A 21,058-nucleotide genomic window follows, 5' to 3' on the forward strand; every position below is an offset into this window, starting at 1 on the left:
ATGGCCTTCTCAATCGCCGAATCTCAAATCCTAAAATCTTCATCGGAGTATATGATATGAATGGCCTTCTCTATTGATTTCAGTGTTGTTGATAAGTTGGCATGGCCTTCGATATGTTTCACCAGTTTTCCGTTCAGTTCGTATAGCTTTTGAATCGTGGATTCCGCTTCCATGAGTTGGCCTTTCAACGTCTCGCATTCTATCATTGCTTTTCCTCTTCAGCTGTTTCTGGTTATCTCGACTTTCCGTTTTAGATCCTCGATTGTGATTTGAAGGTTTGTAAGCTTTTGAATATTGGAATTCAGACTTTCCAATACTTTTCTTTTGTTTCCGTCATACATCCTGGAATCTCTTCGACACCTCTAGTTTCTCCATCTCCATCACCGTGTTTGATTCCGATTCCAGAGTTTCGAGAGACACCTCAGAGGAGGTCGGATGGTGTTGGAATTTACCGTTTTATCTACATTCTCCCATGCGTCCCCTTCGATGGGTCCTTTTTTACTCATCCCATATGAGGAACATTCCGATGCTTGATCCAACAAGATTTATCTTAGAGCTGTAGACCAAGTGTTTGATGAAATGGATAAAGGATGTTGACTTTTCTTTTTTGCCTTCTTCTATAGGCAGGTAATGATTTATCCCTATTTTGATCACGGGTGATAATATGTGTGTTGTTTGGCTTATTTGATGCATTCTACATCATCCATCAATTGGAAATGAATGGACTCTTTTTACTAATGTTATTAAGTTTTATTCAGAAACCTCTCTGGCTTAAACTGCTCAGCATCCTCCTAAACTGAAGGATCTCTTCCTATTGCTCAAGCATTAATAATCACTTCCGTGCCTGCTGGAATGGCATACCCCATTAATTTGACATATTCTGTTGATTTTCGAGAAATAAGTAGCGGGAGTGGAATGTGCAACCGGCGAGTCTCTTTGAGGACAACATGGAAGTAATGCATTTTTATCTGAGTCGAGTTTTTACTAATGTTAATAAGTATCTAAAACATGGTTATTAAGTGTAGCTTGTTTTGGTAACTGACATAGGGGACAATGATACCCGTAGTTTAATGTGACTTGTTTTGTCCATGACAGAAACATGTAGGGGCCCCTTAAGCCCTGAAAACAGTTTTAGTATTTCAAAGCCAAAGAGCCTAGATGCATCATATGTAGTGTAGTTTTTCTTTTGAGTTTTGAGTTAAGTAACTTAGATTCTTTAATTCAACCAATCAATATCATATTCTAACTAGTAACTTAGATTTTTTAATTCAACCCAAATTTGAACTTAACATGGAAATGCGTTCTACATCACAAATAAATATATGAATTAATTACATGTGAATCACATATGAATTATATGTGATTCACATATAAATCTCATATGAATTACATGTGATTCACATGTAAATCACATATAAATGAATCACATGTAATTCACATCTAAGTCATAAGTGAACCATACATGAAGTATATGTGATTCACATGTAAATCACATATGAATTAAATGTGATTCACATGTAAATCACAAATTAATCACATATGAATTACATATGAATCACATGTAAATCACAAGTGAATCACACTTGAATTATATGTGATTCACATGTAAATCACATATGAATTACATGTGATTCACATGTAAATCACAAGTGAATTACATATTATTCACATATAAATCACAAGTGAATCATGAATTACGTCTATATTCACACATGCATTTTGTGTGTTATAAATTTCACATTTATATACATATGCATTTTTGTGAGTGTTCTTGCATTGATCGTTTTTTTTAATTTTCTTGTAGATTTGTAAGAATATGTGGAAAATATTAAAGCTGTAAAAAGTGATAAATTGAAGAAAATATGGAAATCTTTATACAAAGACATGAAAACGCTTTGAAAATTTATAGCATTTTTTATTATTTATATTTTATTTTGTATCGAATAAAATATTTGTATTATTGTGTTTATAGTTTACTAATAAAAATGGGTTTATCTAAATGATTTACTTATGACTATTATAGTATACGAAATATGCATATACACACCTAAAATGTTGATTGTTTAGTTAAAAAGGCTACGGTTTTTTTTTTTTTAATATTTAAGTTTTTTTTATTCAATTAGTTTTTTCTTAAGTTATTGTTTTTTTAAAAAAATTGTTGTTTTCTTATTAAAAAATGCAATTTTTTTTTTTAAATGTAGTTGTTTTTTTGTTTTTTTTTTTTAAAAAATGCAGTTTTCTAACAAAAAAATGCAGTTTTTTTTAATTGCAGTTTTTAAAAAAATGTAGTTTTTTTTTAAAAATTGCAGTTTTTTACAAAAAAATATTTTTTTTTCAAAAATACATGTTTTCTATAAAAAAAATAAAATATATATCAATTTAAAAAAAAATGAAAAATATTATTTTTAAAAAAATCTGAAAATTTGATTTATGATGTAAATTTTTAGACATTTATATTAATATATTAAATAACACAAAAAAAGTTATACATTAACTGAGATTGGTAAGATGACGATCATTTCCTTAACGAATTACTTTTGTTCCAACGGTCTACTTTTAGTTCTCAGGTTCTCGGAAAACTTTGAGTTCTCAACCGATCTTAACCCTATATATATATATATATATATATATATATATATATATATATATATATATATATATATATATATATATATATATATATATATATATATATATATATATATATGAGAACCACGGTTATAAAATTAATAAAATGTTTATAGTAAAACTCAAAATTATTAATTAGTTATTTTAAATAAATTATTAAATAAGAAATATTTTTTTAATTATATAATATTATAATCGTTGATTTAAATTAATACGTGAAATTATATCATTTTATAATTTGTATTAATTTAATTTTAATTTTAATTTATTGTTATTAATTTGATGTAATTAGAGAGAGAAATTTGAAATTTGAAATGAAGATTCCATAGGTTGACAAATAGAATGAGATTAATTAAGAGACATAATAGGAAGATATATATATATATATATATATATATATATATATATATATATATATATATATATATATATATATATATTAATTAGTTATTTTAAATAAATTATTAAATAAGAAATATTTTTTTAGTTATATAATATTATAATCGTTGATTTAAATTAATACGTGAAATTATATCACTTTATAATTTGTATTAATTTTATTTTAATTTTAATTTATTATTATTAATTTGATGTAATTAGAGAGAGAAATTTGAAATTTGAAATGAAGATTCCATAGGTTGACAAATAGAATGAGATTAATTAAGAGACATAATAGGAAGATATATATATATATATATATATATATATATATATATATATATATATATATATATATATATATATATATATATATATATATATATATATATGAATCGGAAAACTAATATACTTCTAACTATCACCTATGTTTAAAACAAGATTTAAACCCATGACCTCTAAAATAAGATGATCACTCCTTACTGTTAGGTCATGGGTTAAGTCTCACATGAAACATTGGTGGTAGTTACGAGTAGATTCATTTTCCATTAAAAAATAATTAAATAAAATTTTATTTCTAATCCAAAAGAGATTGTTTCTAGTTTTTGATCTATTCTTTTTATGACCATGCGGTGTGCCATGTACCGGACACTACTACAGTATAGTGTGGTGTGCAATAAACACTGTTTGACCCTCCAAACAAAACTGTTGTATATGTCTCGTATATTACAGTTTTATCACATGGGGAAAAGACATATCCCTCAAATATAGTATTTTGTGCATAGAAATATGTACTGTGGTGGATGTGGTAAGATATAATATGATATCCATCTGGGTGAGAGGAAAATGACATGACATACCACATGTATGGTGAGGTGAATAACCACACCCACCAACATAATATATAATTAATTTTTCGATTAAACTTGGTTATCATTCCTTTGAATTTGACACCAATGTTTTATTTTCCTTTAATCCATTTAAAGTAATTCATAACTTTCTCAAGTGGCAGAATCATTGAAATCTGCATCATTTGTCTAACATTCACGAAGATTTGCTAAATTTTAGAATCTAATTAATTTAATTTGATTCATAACTTTCCTATTATCTAATTTTAATCTACCAATTGGCATTTGACCTAGTGGTACCAAGGTGTTGGACAAGTATCCCTCCTATAAAAGGTTGAGGGTTCTAGTCCTATTGTAAACAATAGAGTAGTTTAAGAGTATGATTTAGTAGGTGTGTGTTACCCGGGAAAAAATCTAATTTTAATCTGCAAATTGATGAATGAAATTTGAACAAGTCCTAATTTTTCAACGCTCATTATTATCTCATCCACGTATTTGTATCATTATATGTGTAACATCCTATTTCCTACACTACTAGAAAACAGACCTTTAATGACGCGCTTTTTACGACATGCACTGATTAATGATACGCAAAAGGGCATGCCCTACAAATAATGTCAGATCTTTAGAAATTTGAAGAATATAGGACACGCATTTTTTGTGTGCCCTAAAATTATTGTCCCACAAAAAAAAATACAAACACGGAGGGCGCTTATTTAAAGTGTGCGTCCACTATGAAGTATTTTATATAAATTACGTGATATGTGTGCATATTATCTGTATACTTGCTATCTATGCTAGATGAACGATTTTATAAAATGTGTTGGGTAAAACATGGGTAGATGTAATAGTTTCTATGTGATAAAATAAAATAATGAGAGGCGTCAATGTCATTGATGGTCTAGTCATCTAGTAGAGTATAGATGACAACCACAGACTATTACAGACAGTCCAGTGGAACGCTAGTAGACTCGCAACCTGTAGGTGTTTATTTGAACTGTGTGCTCACTAACAGTACTCCATCCCCCACATGGTTGTCTTATTTGACATGAATTGCTGAGGAACCCCCAAAGCATGTGTTGTCGCCCCGATGAAAATCCTTAGGCTATGTCCCTTTATGTTAGATGTTTTAGGGACGTAAAGTGAGGATAACGGGAACGGGTAATCGGGTTTGTTTGGTTAATGAAAATAATAAACTTATTTATTGTGGGTTGAAAACCCTATGTGCTCACCAGGCTCCCAAGCCTGACCCACTTAGTTTCTTGTATTACAGGTAGTGGCGTACGAGAATAGATATGATGTTTGGGGTGAGAGATTATGGATATAGGCCTATAGATATGAATAAATGTAGTAAGGCTTATATTGTACTGTTTATGCTTTCGATATGTATCGAACATGACATCCCAAGGTTTTTTTTAATGAAATACATTTCTTCGGAAATGATTAGATAAACCTTTATCATATTTTATTTTGGGAACAAATTTCGCAACACTTTTATTTAAAATGTTACTCTGATTTTTAAACAAAGCATAAACAAAATCGGTATTTTCTGGTCGTGAAAATGGGGATGTCACAACGTTTCATTCAAATAATTATCTGGTGTCGGTGATATGTAATTGTGTTCGTAAGCTAGTTAGAGGGTGTCAGAGGGAGTTCCTTCTAAAGTTGATGGTGGAGAGTAATGTGGTGGTAGCCCTAGGAAAACCTAGGAGGTGATTCGGTGTTGAGAGTTTTGCTTTGCTAGAGGTTGTTTAGATTGATAGGGAAGTAACTTGGGGGATTTCGTGTGATCCTTGAGGAAACTACGGATGATACCAGGAAAGTTGTAGAAGGTGGGATTCTTCAAGTATATATATATATATATATATATATTCTGATGGATTGAATGGTTTATTTTCAGTATGGTGGTCAGGTTACTCGAGGAGGTTCTGGTGCATGTGATGGTTTGGGTTCGGGTTCAGGCTCTAAGCCAGGTTTATGGATGATCAGATGCGGGAGTTCATTTCATCATAGATTACCTACAGTATTCTTGAGCAGACTCCTGTGATCTTTGGTAAGATCAAGGAGGGTATTCTGGAGATTCTGGTTGAGAGTTTGCACACTTTTCGTTATAAGATGGTGGCAATGGTGGGAGCCTGCTCTTTGACTTTCCGAGAGTTCCACGTATGTGGGGCTCCATAGTTCTTCAGGAAGAAGTACCAGATTGCAAGCAGACATTGGTTAGCAGATTTCATGAACACCATCCATACTAGCTGTTTCCATAATAGGGAAAAGTTCAGACTTGCAATCCTGTCTTCTGAAATATAGATCTCGAGATTGGTAAGAGGAGGTTGGACACGCATTAGGAGTCGAGGAGGTTGCGTCGATGACTTGGTAGGACTTCGTTACGAGGTTTCAAAATGAGTTTTAGCCTGTGATTGAGGTCTAGCAGTTAGTGATGGAGTTTCAAGATCTTTGCCAGACTATTGAGACGGTGGCGGAGATCACCATTATGTTCAGTGAGATAGTGTTATTAGTTGCGTAGTATTTGGTGGATGAGGAGATGAAGAAGGCAATATATCATGATATGCTGAGGAGCGATATCAAGCAGTTTGTGAGTATATCCAGTTATAGAACATTATATGATATAATGGCGAGAGCTAGAGAGGGGGATATTGACTTGGAGATGGAGAAGAAGAGGAAGTCAGATCAGGTTTAGGGTTCTGAGGGTTCGGTCAAGAGGCCCAAGGTTTTAGATCCGATCGAGGGGCCAATAGAGTTGGGGCCATTGTGGCAAGTGTAATTGCCGTAGATCAGGGCTAGTCAATTTAGAGACGATAAGTGTCAAAAAATGACTTTTTGATAGAAGATTATTTGGGATGAATAATCTTAACTAAGTTGTAGTATGTGTTACAAGGATTCTGTACATTTAAAGAACGCCGAAATCCGAGTTATAACAAAGAAGTTATGACATGTTGAAGTTTCGCAATAGAACCGGCACGACACTAAATGACGTAAAAAGTGAATTTACATTGGGGAGATTTTTAGCCTTAGTGATCTAAACAAAAGTCGTAGTGTTCATTAAACCGAGAGCGTGCATAAAAAGAACGCCCAAATCTGACTTCGCATGAAGAAGTTATAATTTTACGAAGTTTCAGCTTAACGGCATGTAGCCCGAACACTCGATTTGAAATCGACTGATTTCTAGCCGAAACAATCTAAACGAGAATCGAAGATCTCGTTAATAGTAGTGCAACGGTAAAAAGATAGATGAAAACAGAGTTCAAATGAAGGAGTTATGAATTTCGAACAGAGTTTTCTTGTCTTGGCCTACTAAAAATGATATATTAACAATATATTAAAAATAGATTCAAAATTAGCCGGCGAAGTCTAAACAAGAGTTGTAGAGCATAATCTCACCTATGCGCCGATATAAAGAATGTCGAAAATGGAGTTCGTATGCGAAAGTTATGAATTTATGAAGTTCGGGGCGTGAAACCCAAGACTGTCAGAGACCACGACGTGAAATCAGTGGTCACGACGTGGCATGTCTTTTGACGTCTCCTGGAGTCTGCCAGACCCAACTTGCGATGACGCATGCAGTGACGATCAAGCCCACGACGTGAAATTACTGTACACAACGTGGAAAATGAGAAATTTTCCCTATAAATAGAAATCAAGGGTCATCCGATTATGGTTGATCCATCTCTTCTCTCCCACTCTTGATACACTCTCTAAGCCCTATTCTAACCCCCCCTGGAAGCCCCGATATCAATCCCAACACCCGAAGCAAGTCCCAAAGCCCGAAGATCCAAAGAAGAAAAGAGTTTCCGAGCCAAAGCTTTGCCCGCGAGAAGTCCGGTGTGTGAAGATATCCTGGTTTAACCGAAGAATACTATCATTTCATGCCGTAGTGTTGTCCGATCATCTTCTGATCAAGTAAGTGTACAGTCCCTTTCATAACACGATATTAATACAAGTATTGTTTGAATGTATTAAGTATATGTTTTAGGTGAGTGTGTAGTCACTCTCTTCTAACACATAAATATGAAGTATTTGTTATGAAATATGTGTTATGTGTTTACATATTGTTGTTTATTTGAGATGAGTGTGGAATGGATGCTTTATATAGTTTTAAGTGAGTCAAACTGTATATGTATTTTATATCTACAAACATGTTGGGTAGTACATGGGTAGATGAGATCCGTGAGTATGGATCAGATCAAGAGGTTAGTTTTAGATCTGTGAGTATAGATCAGATCAAGAGGTTAGTTTGAGATCCGTGAGTATGGATTAGACTAAGAGGTTAGTTTTAGATCTGGGAGTATGGATTAGGTAAAGAGATAAACTTGTTATTTGTCCGGGAATATGGATTAAGACTATGTTAATTGTCCCTAGTCAGGGAGTATGGATTGGGCACAGTTATAGATCCGGGAGTATAAATCAGATATGGATTAAGACTAAGTTAATTGTCCCTAGTCCGGGATTATGGATTAGGCACAGTTATTGATCCGAGAGTATGGATCAGATCAGGATTAAGGTATAGTTAATTATCCCTATTCCGAGAGTACGGATCGGGTATAATTATTGATCCGGTAGTATGGATCAGATCAGGAGGTTAGTTCTAGATCCATGATTATAAATCAGGTTGTTTTAGATTCGTGAGTATGGATCAGGGGAAAAGGTTAGTTTTAGATCCGTGAGTATGGATCAGGTGAAAAGGTTAGTTTTAGATCCGTGAGTATGGATCAGGTGAAGTGGATAGTTTTAGATCCGTGTGTAGGGATCGGGTAAAGAGGAAAATTTTAGATACGAGTGTTTAGATCGTGTTGTTGTGAGGATCGATGGGGTGGGATAAGAGTTTCCTTTATATGGTGAAATTGTTCAAGTTTGAATGTTCTATTTATATAAATATATGATATAAAATTGTGGGATGAAAACCATGTATGTTCACCAGGCTCCCAAGCCTGACCCTCTCGGTTTTCTTTGTATTACAGGTTATGGCACAAGAGCATAATTTCGTTGACATAATGAGAGATTTTGGATTATAGGCCAGTAGTTATGAATAACTATTGTAAGGTCTATTTTTTTCTGTTTATGCTTTTGGTTTGTATTGAACATGACATCCCAAGATTTTATTATATAATGAAAATACATTTCTTTAAAGAAATGCTTTGATAAATTCTTATCATATTTTTTGGGAACAAATTCCGCAACTGTTTTCTTTAAAAGATTACTCTGATTTTAAAAACAAAGCATAAACAAATCAGTCTTTTATGGCCATGAAATTGAGGATGTCAGAGTTGGTATCAGAGCATTAGTTTAAGCGAACTATGAATTTGTAGGATTTGTAGACTTAAACTTAGAATGCTAAGTGATGATCGTGAGATGAGTGTATAACATATTTTAGACACGAGCACTAGTATATTTTAGGAAAGATGCCTAAAATGATTTTATGTGCTAAATGCTATGTGTTTGCCATATATGAAATTGTTTGTTCGGATCTATGGTCTGTTGTCGACTGGATCTGGAAACCTTATGTGTTTGGGATTCTAAGCATACGACTATGATATTGGAACTAGCATGTAAACGTTTCGGAGTGATAAAGATGATTTAATTATCTATCGTGATTGAGGATTTGAATTCACCATATTCAGTGTGTAGATAAAAAATGGTAAGAACTAGAAGTGGAGTTGGAAACGTGAATGAAGACAGGATTCAACCACCAGTGATTGAGCGACTACTTGTTGTAGCGCCAGCACCTGAGCCAATAACAATGGCTGGTGTACAATTAATGATTCAGACGATGTTGGATTGTCAAATGGATGAAACTAGACGTCTGCTTCTGCAGAATCATGAAGAACTTTCAATGCCAATTGAACAGCCGGGGTTGAGTGAAGGGTATTTGGAAGGAAGTAACTTCAGTGGGAATGTTGGTTGCCAACCCACCGTTGGATAGACAAAACAAACAAGAGGGAGGAATTGATGGACTTGGATGCAAGTACAAAGACTTTTTGACTTGCAAACCATCGACCTTCACTGGAAATGAGGATCCGATCGGAGTGATGGATTGGATCTCAGAGATGAGCTAGCTTTCATGACGTGTGGTTGCACAGGCAAGTTGCAGATCACGTTCGCAGTGTGTCAGTTTAGAGGTAGCACTATTCGTTGGTGGAACACTCTGGGGACAACCCTAAGCCCTAATGAGCTACTGCAATTGACTTGGGCATAATTCTTGGTGTAATTCACGCGCAATTTCTGCTCGGCCTAAAATCTACTAGAGTTGGAGAACAAGTTTCTAACATTGACAAAAGGCAACATGTCAATTGATGTATACACTAATTCCTTCACAGACAAGATGGAGTTTGCTTTGCGCATCGTCCCAGACGAGCTGACTAAAGTTGACCGATATGCAAAGGGGCTCCCATGGGAGTATGCGGTGCCAATGCATCAGGAACTTACTCTGGAGGCAGCTATCTGGGCTACCAAGTCTGTTAAATATATGATTAAGGGAAGAACCGCCGGCAAGGTTGAATTTGGCAAGAAAAGAAAGTTTGAAGGATCCTCAAGGTCTGATGAGAAGAGAAAATTTTCGAAGTCTCTTTCAAAGAAGTTCGAAGAAGAAGCACAATGGTGTGATAAGTGCAAGAGGAAGCATATTGGGAGATGCTCTAAAGAAATTAGCTGCTTCAAATGCAGGAAGACTGGTCATGATGCCAGCGAATGCACAAGCAAAAGAGAAGCCTACTTTAAGTGTTGTGAAGAAGGAGACTTCAAGCAAAACTGTCCAAGAAGGGAAGAGATTACAAAACCAAATGTGCTGCCAAAGCCAAAGTCAAGAGCATTTCAAATGATCTTTGATGAAGCAGATGACAACACGAGGAACCAAGGATGATGATTTTATATCCAAAGATCAAGTTATGAAGTAGCAGTGTGAATAGTAACTTATGGTGTAGCCTATTAGAGGCATAATATAGGGTGAACTTGAACTTTTGTGTAATAGTTTCAAGAAAATAATATAAACCATAGTTTTGTTATCTGGTGTGTTGAATGATTGTATGATTTTGTTGTATGGTGACTTGGTCGACTGCAAGATAATACTTGGGACGAGTACGAGTAGGTGTGAAAGGTAGTAGATGTATATACTACCGAAAGCACAGGACTTGCACTTGGATCAGGGAAAGTCACAAGGTTACCAAGAAGCTAGTGATTGATTCCGTTTTATTCGAGTATGTCATTACCCTTGTTTCGGTAATGACTAGTGAGATGGTTGTTATTTCGACCCTAGTGGTCATATAAATTTGAGTTCGACTGTGATGAGTATGTTACATGGTCTAGAGGACCAAGTTAGATGTAACATCCGACTTAAGTCAGAAGGTTGAAATTAATGCGATCGATAGTATCACGCTCGTTGTTAAAAGAAGTTTGCTGGTAGAAATGCTACATGCTGAAATGTGATTATATCACATTAGAATATGAAGGAAGGCATATTCCATTTTGGAATTTAACTCTAAAAGACCGAGTCTAAGCGTCATTTCATGCGATTAGAGGTCAATAGAGCACGACCCATCGATCTGTTGCAATAGATAAATGAAAGTATTTATCATAAGAAGAAGAAGGAGTCCATAATAAGGACTTATTTGGTAACTCGAAGGTTACGGTTGAAAGTACAACATGGTAAGAAAAGAAGATGCAAGATTGAGCATCGTCTGCGGTCAAGAAAGCCATAGAGTTAAATACTCTTTCGAGGAAACATAGAAGTTACGGTTATTACCTAGGATGAAGAAATAATGTGTGGAATCATTATGAAAGTCCTATTTCGTTGATGATTCCAAGACGTAATCATCCTAAGGGGGAGATAATTGTAATGCTCGTAGATTAAGGCTACTCAATTTAAAGATGATAAGTGTCAAAAAATGACTTTTTATAGAATATTATTGAGGATGAATAATCTTAACTAAGATGTAGTATATTTTACAAGGATTTTGTACATATAAAGAACGCCGAAATCCGATTTATAACGAAGAAGTTATGACAGATCGAAGTTTCGCAACAAAACCGGCATGACACTAAATGACGTAAAAAGTGAATTTACGTTGGAACGATTTTTAGCCTTAGTGATCTAAACAAAAGTCAAAGTGTTCATTAAACTGAGAGCGTGCATAAAAATAACGCCCAAATCTGACTTCGCATGAAGAAGTTATGATTTTTCGAAGTTTTAGCTTAGTTGTATGCAGCTTGAATACTCGATTTGAGATCGAGTGATTTCTAGCCGAAACAATCTAAATGAGAATCAAAGATCTCATTAATAGTAGTGCAACGGTAAAAAGACAGACGAAAATAGAGTTCAGATGAAGGAGTTATGAATTTCGAACGGACTTTTCTTGTCCCGACCTACTAAAAATGATATATTAACAATGTATTAAAAATAGATTCAAAATTAGCTGATGAAGTCTAAATGAGAGTTGTAGAGCATAATCTCACCTACATGCTAATATAAAGAACATCGAAAACAGATTTCGTATGCGAATGTTATGAATTTCTGAAGTTCGGGGCGCGAAACCCCAAGACGTGAAATTAGTGATCACGACGTGGCATGTCTTCTCACGCCTCCTAGAGTCTGCCTGACCCAACTTGCGATGACGCATGCAGTGACGATCAAGCCCACGATGTGAAAGTACTGTTCACAACGTGGAAAATGAGAAATTTGCCCTATAAATAGAAATCAAGGGTCAACCGATTATGGTTGTTCCATCTCTTCTCTCCCACCCCCGATACACTCTCTAAGCCTTATTCTAACCCCCCGAAGCCCCGGTATCAACCCCAAGACCCGAAGAAAGTCCCAAATGTCCAAAGAAGTAAAGAGTTTCCAAGTCGAAGCTCTGCCCGCGAGAAGTCCGGTGTGTGAAGATATCCCGGTTTTACCGAAGAATACTACCATTGCCAGCTGTAGTGCTATCCGATCATCTTTTGATCAACTGAGTGTATAGTACCTTTCATAAACACGATATTAATACAAGTATTGTTTGAAAGTATTGAGTATCTGTTTTTGGTGAGTGTGTAGTCACTCTCTTCTAACACATAAATAAGAAGTATTTGCTATAAAATACGTTCTATGTGTTTATATATTGTTTATTTGAGATGAGTGTGGAATAGATGTTTTATATAGTTTTAAATGAGTCAAACTGTATATGTATTTTATATTTACAAATATTTTGGGTAAGACATGGGTAGATGAGATCCGTGAGTGTGGATCATATCAAGAGGTTAGTTTTAGATCCGTGAGTATGGATCAGATCAAGAGGTTAGTTTTAGATTCGTGAGTACGGATTAGACCAAGAGGTTGGTTTTAGATCCGGGAGTATAGATCAGGTAAAGAGATAAACTTGCTATTAGTTCGGGAATATGGATTAAGACTATGTTAATTGTCCCTAGTCAGGGAGTATGGATTGGGCATAGTTATAGATCCGGGAGTATGGATCAGATATGGATTCACACTAAGTTAATTGTCCCGAGTCTGGGAGTATGGATTGGGCACAGTTATTGATCCGAGAGTATGGATTAGATCAGTATTAAGGTATAGTTAATTGTCCCGATTCCGGGACTATGGATTGGTTACAATTATTGATCCGGGAGTATGGATCAGATTAGGAGGTTAGTTCTAGATCCATGAGTATGGATCAGGTAGCTTTAGATCCGTGAGTATGGATCTGAGGAAAAGGTTAGTTTTAGATCCATGAGTATGGATCAGGTGAAAAGGTTAGTTTTAGATCCGTGAGTATGGATCGGGTGAAGAGGATAGTTTTAGATCCGTGAGTAGGGATCAGGTAAAGAGGAAAATTTTAGATACGAGAGTTTAGATCATGTCGTTGTGAGGATCGATGGGGTGGGATAATAGTTGCCTTTATATCGTGAAATGGTACAAGTTTGAATATTCTATTTATATAAATATATTATATAACATTGTGGGATGAAAACCCTATATGTTCACCAGGCTCGCAAGCCTGACCCTCTCAGTTTTCTTTGTATTATAGGTTATGGCACAAAAGCATAAGTTGGCTGACATAACGAGAGATTTTGGATTATATGCATGTAGTTATATATAACTGTTGTAAGGTCTATTTTGTTATGTTTATGCTTTTGGTTTATATTGAACATGACATCCCGAGATTTTGTTATATAATGAAAATACATTTCTTTAAAGAAATGCTTATATAAATTCTTATCATATTTTGTTTTGGGAACAAATTCCGCAATTGTTTTCTTTAAAATATTACTCTAATTTTAAAAACAAAGCATAAACAAATCGGTCTTTTCTGGGCGTGAAATTAGGGATGTCACAACAAGTGCAGCAAGACACATGATAGAGCTTACATGGGGGTGGTTCAGGCTGCTACAAGTGCAGTACGACTAGGCACTTTAGCTTGGATTGCAAAACCACCACCAGGGATCGAGTCTGATTTGATTTCACTGCAATCATAGGGGCCATAAAAAGGCCGATCTTTGAGTTAAGCGGCGAAAGGACCAGTTCCAAAACCCGCTCTGGCGACCTTGCAGGTTACATATAGACATCAGGGTAAGGTAGAGGCACCTGTTGTGAGGAGCAAGGCATTTTAGCTGACATCCGATGAGGCTTGTGCAGCATCTGATGTGGTGATGGATATGGATCTTCTTCTTATCTCTATATTTATGTCAGTTTTCCTGCTTATATTTGTGCTTTGCTTTTAGGGTCATTCCTTGTGACCAGTATCTCTGCTTTGTTTTGTTTGATTCGGGGGCTACCCGATCCTTTGTATCTCTCACACTCAGCAAGATGTTTATCGATGCTCCCGCGGAGCTGAATTATCCATTAGAGGTTGTGATTCCTGATGATCGACATGTACGTGTATCGAAGGTTCATCAGGGATGTATATTGGAGTTGTTTAGTGAGTGGTACCCGATTGATTTGGTTTATGTTCCTCTATGTGAGAGAAAGGTTATTGTGGGTATGGATTGGTTGTGCCTAATGGGGCAATGATTTATTGCGAGCTCCATTTGGTACGTATTCGAAACCCAAGTGAGGGAGAGTTAGTGATTCAGGGAGAGGGTGTTCAACGTGGGTCGACTCTCTATTCAACAACTAGAGCCAGGCGCTATCTTTAACAAGATTGTTCTGGGTTTGGGGCTTATGTGATGGATACTCGGGAGAAGGGTAAGACGACTATGGGTAATGTATCGGTTGTTCAGGAGTACCCAGATGTGTTCCTAGAGGATTTTCATGGAGTGACTTGGGAGTGGCAGGTGGAGTTTCGGATTCACTTGGTTCTGGGTACGACTTCGATAGCTAAAGCACTTTATTGGTTAGCACCCCTAGAGATGCAGGAGTTGTTTGCACAGCTGCAAGAGCTGTTAGAAAAGGGAATTATTCGGACGAGTAGTTCACTATCGGGAGGGTCGATCTTGTTTGTGAAGAAGAAGGATGGAATGCATCGGATGTGTATCGACTACCGGGAGATGAATAAGCTAACGGTGAAGAGCCGTTATGCACTCCCGAGTATTGACGATTTATTTGACAAGATCCATGGTGCATCTTGGTTTTCCAAGATTGATCTGCGTTCGGGTTATCATCATATGAGGGTTAGAGAGGATGATACTCAGAAGACGGCCTTCCGAACCTGTAATGGTCATTATGAGTTCATGATGATGCTCTTTAAGCTCACCAATTCTCCATGTGCATTCATGGATCTCATGAATTGCGTATGCAGGCCTATGCTGGATCGGTCTGTGATTGTGTTTGTTAATGACATCCTAGTTTATTCCAAGACCCTGGAGCAACATGACGAGCATCCGAGGGAGGTATTAGAGACTCTGAGGAGGGATAGGGTGTATGCGAAGTTATCCAAGTGTGATTTCTGGTTGTTTGAGGTGCAGTTTCTGGGGCACCTTGTCAACCGGAATGGTATTCTGGTTAATCCAGCCAAGGTTGAGGCGGTGATGAAGTGGGAAGTTCCGACATCTCCATCTGAAATTTAGAGTTTTCTTGGATTAGCAGGTTACTATCAGATATTCATTCAGGATTTCTCCAACATAGTGCTTCCTTTGACCTGGTTGACGAAGAAGACCATCACGTTTTGTTGGGGGCCTAAGCAGTAATCAACTTTTGAGACTCTGCGGTGGAGATTGTGTGAGGTGTCGATTCTGACCCTTCTGGAAGGTGTTGAGGATTTTGTGGTGTATTATGATGCATTAATGACGGGTTTAGGGGCAGTTCTGATGCAGCGGGGTCATGTGATCGCTTACTCTTTGAGCCAGCTGAATCCTCACGAGGCGAATTATCCTACACATGTTTTGGAGTTGGGGGTTATGGTGTTTGCCCTCAAGATTTTGGCGGCATTATCTCTATGGGGTCCATTGTACTATCTACATGGATCACAAGAGTCTAAGGTATCAAATGGATCAACCGAATATGAATATGATATAGCGTAGATGGTTAGATGTGTTGAAGGATTATGGTTGTCAGATCCTTTATCACCTGAGGAAGGCCAACGTGGTGGCCGATGCTCTCAGTCGTAAGACGGTTGCTACCCGATCAAGGATGTGTCTTTAAGGATTACCTTGATTACCCCACTCTTAGAGAAAATTCTAGAGGCTCAGGTTAGGGCTATGAAGGAAGAGCATCGGAAGAGTGAGTGCATAGTGGGTCAGGTGGCTTCCTTTGATTATGATAGCCGAGGATTATTGAACCTTCATCAGGGGGTGTAGGTTCCATATTGGGGTGTTGTACGATTTTATTATATGGAGGATGAGTATAAGTTGAGATTCTCTATTCATCCCAGAGAGACAATGATGTATAGAGATCTCCAGCTAGACTATTGGTGGCCATGTATGAAGCGGGACGTAGTCTGGTATGTAGAGAGGTGCTTGACTTGTAGGAAAGTCAAGGCCAAGGATTAGCAAACTCATGAAAAAATGGATCCATTGGGTGTTCCTATATGGAAATGGGAAGAGATTATGGTGGATTTTATCACAAAATTTCCTCGGTCAGGGCGTAGAGTGGATTCGATTTGGGTCATCATGGATCTATTGACCAAGAGCACGCATTTTATTCCTATTCAGGAGAGTATTTCAGTGGAGAAGTTGGCCGATATGTACATTTGGGAGGTAGTGGCACGAAATGGGTTGCCATGTTTTTGTGGTCTCTGATAGGGATCTTTGGTTTACTTCCAGGTTTTGGCAGAGGTTCAATGAGGAGTTAGGTAATCGCCTGCACTTCATCACGGCTTTCCACCCGCAAACTGATGGTTAGAGTAAGCGGACTATCTAGACATTGGAGGACATGTTGCGGAAATGTGTACTGGATTTGGCGGTAGTTGGGATACATGTCTTCCTTTGGTGGAATCTTCGTATAACAACAGTTATCACGCCAACATTGATCGACCTCCTTTTGAGATGCTCTATGGGCGAAACTATAGGACCCGAATATGTTGGGGTGAGGTCGGTCAGTGTGTCATGGGGAGTATGGATGTAGTACTTAAAATGACAAAATTGATTCAGCAAGTTCGCGGAAGACTTCAGACAACACAGATCCGATAGAACAACGACGTAGATAGACACCGATCATAGTTGGAATTTCAGGGTGGCGATATGGTACTTCTGAAGGTGTCACCTTGGAAATATGTCATCCAATTCATGAATTGGGGTAAGTTAGGCCCCAATTATATTGGTCCTTTAAGGGTATTAGCTCGGGTAGGAAGGTTTGCGTATCATTTGGATCTGTCGGAGGAGCTCAATCAAATCCATAACACTTTTCATGTCTCCCAGCTATGGAAATGTTTGGTTGATGATTCTGCAGTGGTCCCATTGGAGGATATTCAAGAGGATGATCATATGAATTATATCGAGAGACCAGTGTTGATTCTTGATTGGAGGATGAAGAATCTACGAAATAAGGTGGTGGATCTCGTGAAAGTGCAGTGGCAACACCGAAAGGGTTCTGAATGGACGTGGGAACCTGAGACCGTGATAAGGGAGCATTACCTAGAGTTATTTGAGGTAGCAGACTTCAATGAAGAATTCTAATGTAAGTAGGGGAGAACTATAACACCTAATTAAAGGTATTTTTATTTTGACCCTAGGTTTGTAATTAGTTTGCAAATTTGGTCCCTAGGGGTATTATTGTAATTTTGGGAAGGGGGAGCGTACGTTGGGCATACCTCTTGTACGCGGGGCATACTTAATCAGGGTATAAACCCTAATTTTAGGGTTTGGACCCTATTTAAGAAATCTTATGTCAAAGAATTTTCTACTTACTAGCCTCCTTAGCCTCTTTTGTGTCCCGTTTTGAAACCCCAGCCCATTTTAAGAGAGGGTTGACATTTGTGTGTGTTTTGGTGTATCTCCAAGAAGAAGAAGGTTAGTTAAGGAGCATTGATCAATGAGGATCTTATAAATCCATATTCCATTCATCATTTATAGCTTTATAAAGGTATAAAGCTTTGACCTTGCTCATTCTATGCTTAGATCTAGATATAGTAGAGTTTTGGTCACTTTTGGTCCCATGAATGAGATCTAGTGGGAATTTACCAGTACAGAAGTTATGGGTTGCTCCTCTTGATGTTTCTGAGATCCCTAGTTCATAAAGTTAGCATCTTGATGGTTGAGGATCAACCAGGCATGAGTATATGTCCATTTGGTGAAAATAGGATGGTAAATCTAAGGTTTGAGTCCATTTAAGCCATGCAAAGGCACCAAGTTAGTGACTCTATAGATTAAGATGTTCCCCAAGGTTTGGATCTGAAATATGGACATTTGGTATTAAGCATTAAGTGCTTAATGGGAAAAATGGCTTAATAGGGGCGTACATAAGCGTACGCTTCTAAAACCTCGATCATGCGTATCAGCCTAATACATCGGGCGTACTAGCGGTACGCTTAGCCTACTCGAGTTGGACTTGAGCTTTTGACTTTTGGGCGATATTGGACTTTAAGGTTTTGGGCCCTTGTTGAGCCACAAGTATTTCAAAATTTTGGCTACTGTTAGGCCTTGGGCCTTTATGGATTTGGGACCATATTGGGTCTTAAGTATCTTTTAGGAATCGGGCCATTATTGGGCTTGTTGTGCCATTAAGCTTGGGTCACGACTATTAGACCATATGAGGGAAGGGTAAAATGGTCTTTTACCTGGGAGTCAGGATTAGTTGATTAAAGTCTCGATAATGGTTTATGACCTAATCATTAATTAGGGTTTTATTTTATGGTTTAGTGGGGGGGATTCTTTGGTTCAACAACCCGAGCATTTATTTGATTGTCAGCAGACTGAGGTGAGTTTGCTCATTTTACTGTAGGATGCTAGGGATTGTATGTGCTTGTGTATTTGTTAATAATGTTGTATGTGTTATATGCATGTGTGTCTGTATGCTATATGTATATGGGGTGAAATAGATCCAGGTGTGAAATAGACTTGGTACAACCTGGTGCTGACATATGAGTTGAAATAGACTATGAGGTGAAATAGACCTTAGGGTGAAATAGATCTGGTATAGCCTTAAGCTGATGTATATTTATAGTATGTAGTATTTTGGGGGACTCACTAAGCTTTGTGCTTATGGTTTTCAGTTTATACTTCAGTTACTTCCAGTTTGAAGAGGAAGAGCTTGGAATGATCGCATTGCACACACCATGATTTTCTACTTATTTGACTATGATGTACTTTTGGGATGTTTATGGATACTCTCTGAATACTTTATGGTTTGACAAACATGTTTGGTTGATGGTTTAAATAATATAAAAACAAAAATTTTGGTTTTGAGTTTTGGGATGGTACAAACTCAATGGTTTTGCAAAATTCTAAATTTTTTGCTTGGTATTGTGAAATTTCACTGATCACTTTGGTCTTTATGTTAAACTCGTAACTAAATATAGGAAGTTCCATGTTTCATAAGATTTTATTATGATTATTGTTAGGAATGTGTAGTTTCTTCTAGAAATTGGACTTGGTCTAATTCCATTTCAATGTTGGTTGGAAATGGCATTTCATACAAGTTGGTCTAGAAAATGTTGTTTTGATTAGTTATTTTGTAAAATGTGTAAATAAATCTAGAAAAATTGAAATTACATGAATCCAAGGGATGATTTCGGATGAAAGGGTTTAGTTTTTCACATAATTTTTCATAGGAATGATTCTCGTCCCTTCTAAGGTGTTGATGACCATTTTCGTTGTCTGGTCTACAAAATGGGATACTTTTTATGGTTCATTTGTTAAATCATTATAATTTTATGGAAAATAATTCGAGCATGTGTTTTACATCTATGGAAATCTAAGTGAGTTTTATTTAATAATTAGCATCAACCTATCATGGGGTTAGGGTTAAGAGGGGTAAATCAGTCCATGAGCTGATTGATGTAACGATTTAAAAGGTAGTAATAAAGTGTAATATTAGGTATTATTAAGTAATTGTTAAGGAATGAAATAAATATAGGTTATTGATATGTTAGGCATTCAAAGAGGGCCATGATCATATAGCTCACGTCATTAGTTTTGCTCAGACAACTTGTTATTAGGTTGTTTGTGCTAGTCGTTTCATTACGAAGACTGTTATTGAGATTACGCTTGCTGGATTACGGTGAGTTTCCTATCTATACCATGTGTGACACTGCATATCGTTTTTATGATATGATATATGTAATATTAAGTAGGAGTATGCTAGTATACTAGGTAGTCTTCATTATGTACATGATTAACTGATTTTATGTTACTATTATATGTTATGATTGGATGAGTATTGATAGTACTAGTTTATCTCTAAGTGAATGCCATGGAGATTGTAGGTAGTTTGAACATGATAGCCTAAGAACTCCGGTCTAGACCTTATTTCATGGTTCTTGTTTTATTTATTTCTCTCGAGGATCACCTGTTCGACTATCTGTCTTATTCATTAACTACATATAATTATGCATTCATAAGGCAACAAGTCAATATTAGTAGTTGCCTTAGTATGGTTGTGGGTGGGCTGAGAGTTGATGGGTGACTGAGAGTCGATAGAGGGTTGAGGGAAGGGTGCCTAAGGTTGATATGTATATTGATATTTTATGCTAGTGGATCAGTTAGAGCCTAGAGCCTTAGCTCGTATGCATTTAATATATGGTGAAATGTGTGGTATATTGGGGAGCTGAGTAAGCTTTATGCTTATGTTGCTAAGTTAAATGTTTTTCATGTTGTTCAAATAAGGGTGAAGTGTGATTGTACAT

The sequence above is a fragment of the Lactuca saligna genome, chromosome 1, assembly GCF_052625555.1.
Source record: "Lactuca saligna cultivar CGN05327 chromosome 1, ASM5262555v1, whole genome shotgun sequence".
Classification (NCBI taxonomy): Eukaryota; Viridiplantae; Streptophyta; class Magnoliopsida; order Asterales; family Asteraceae; genus Lactuca; species Lactuca saligna.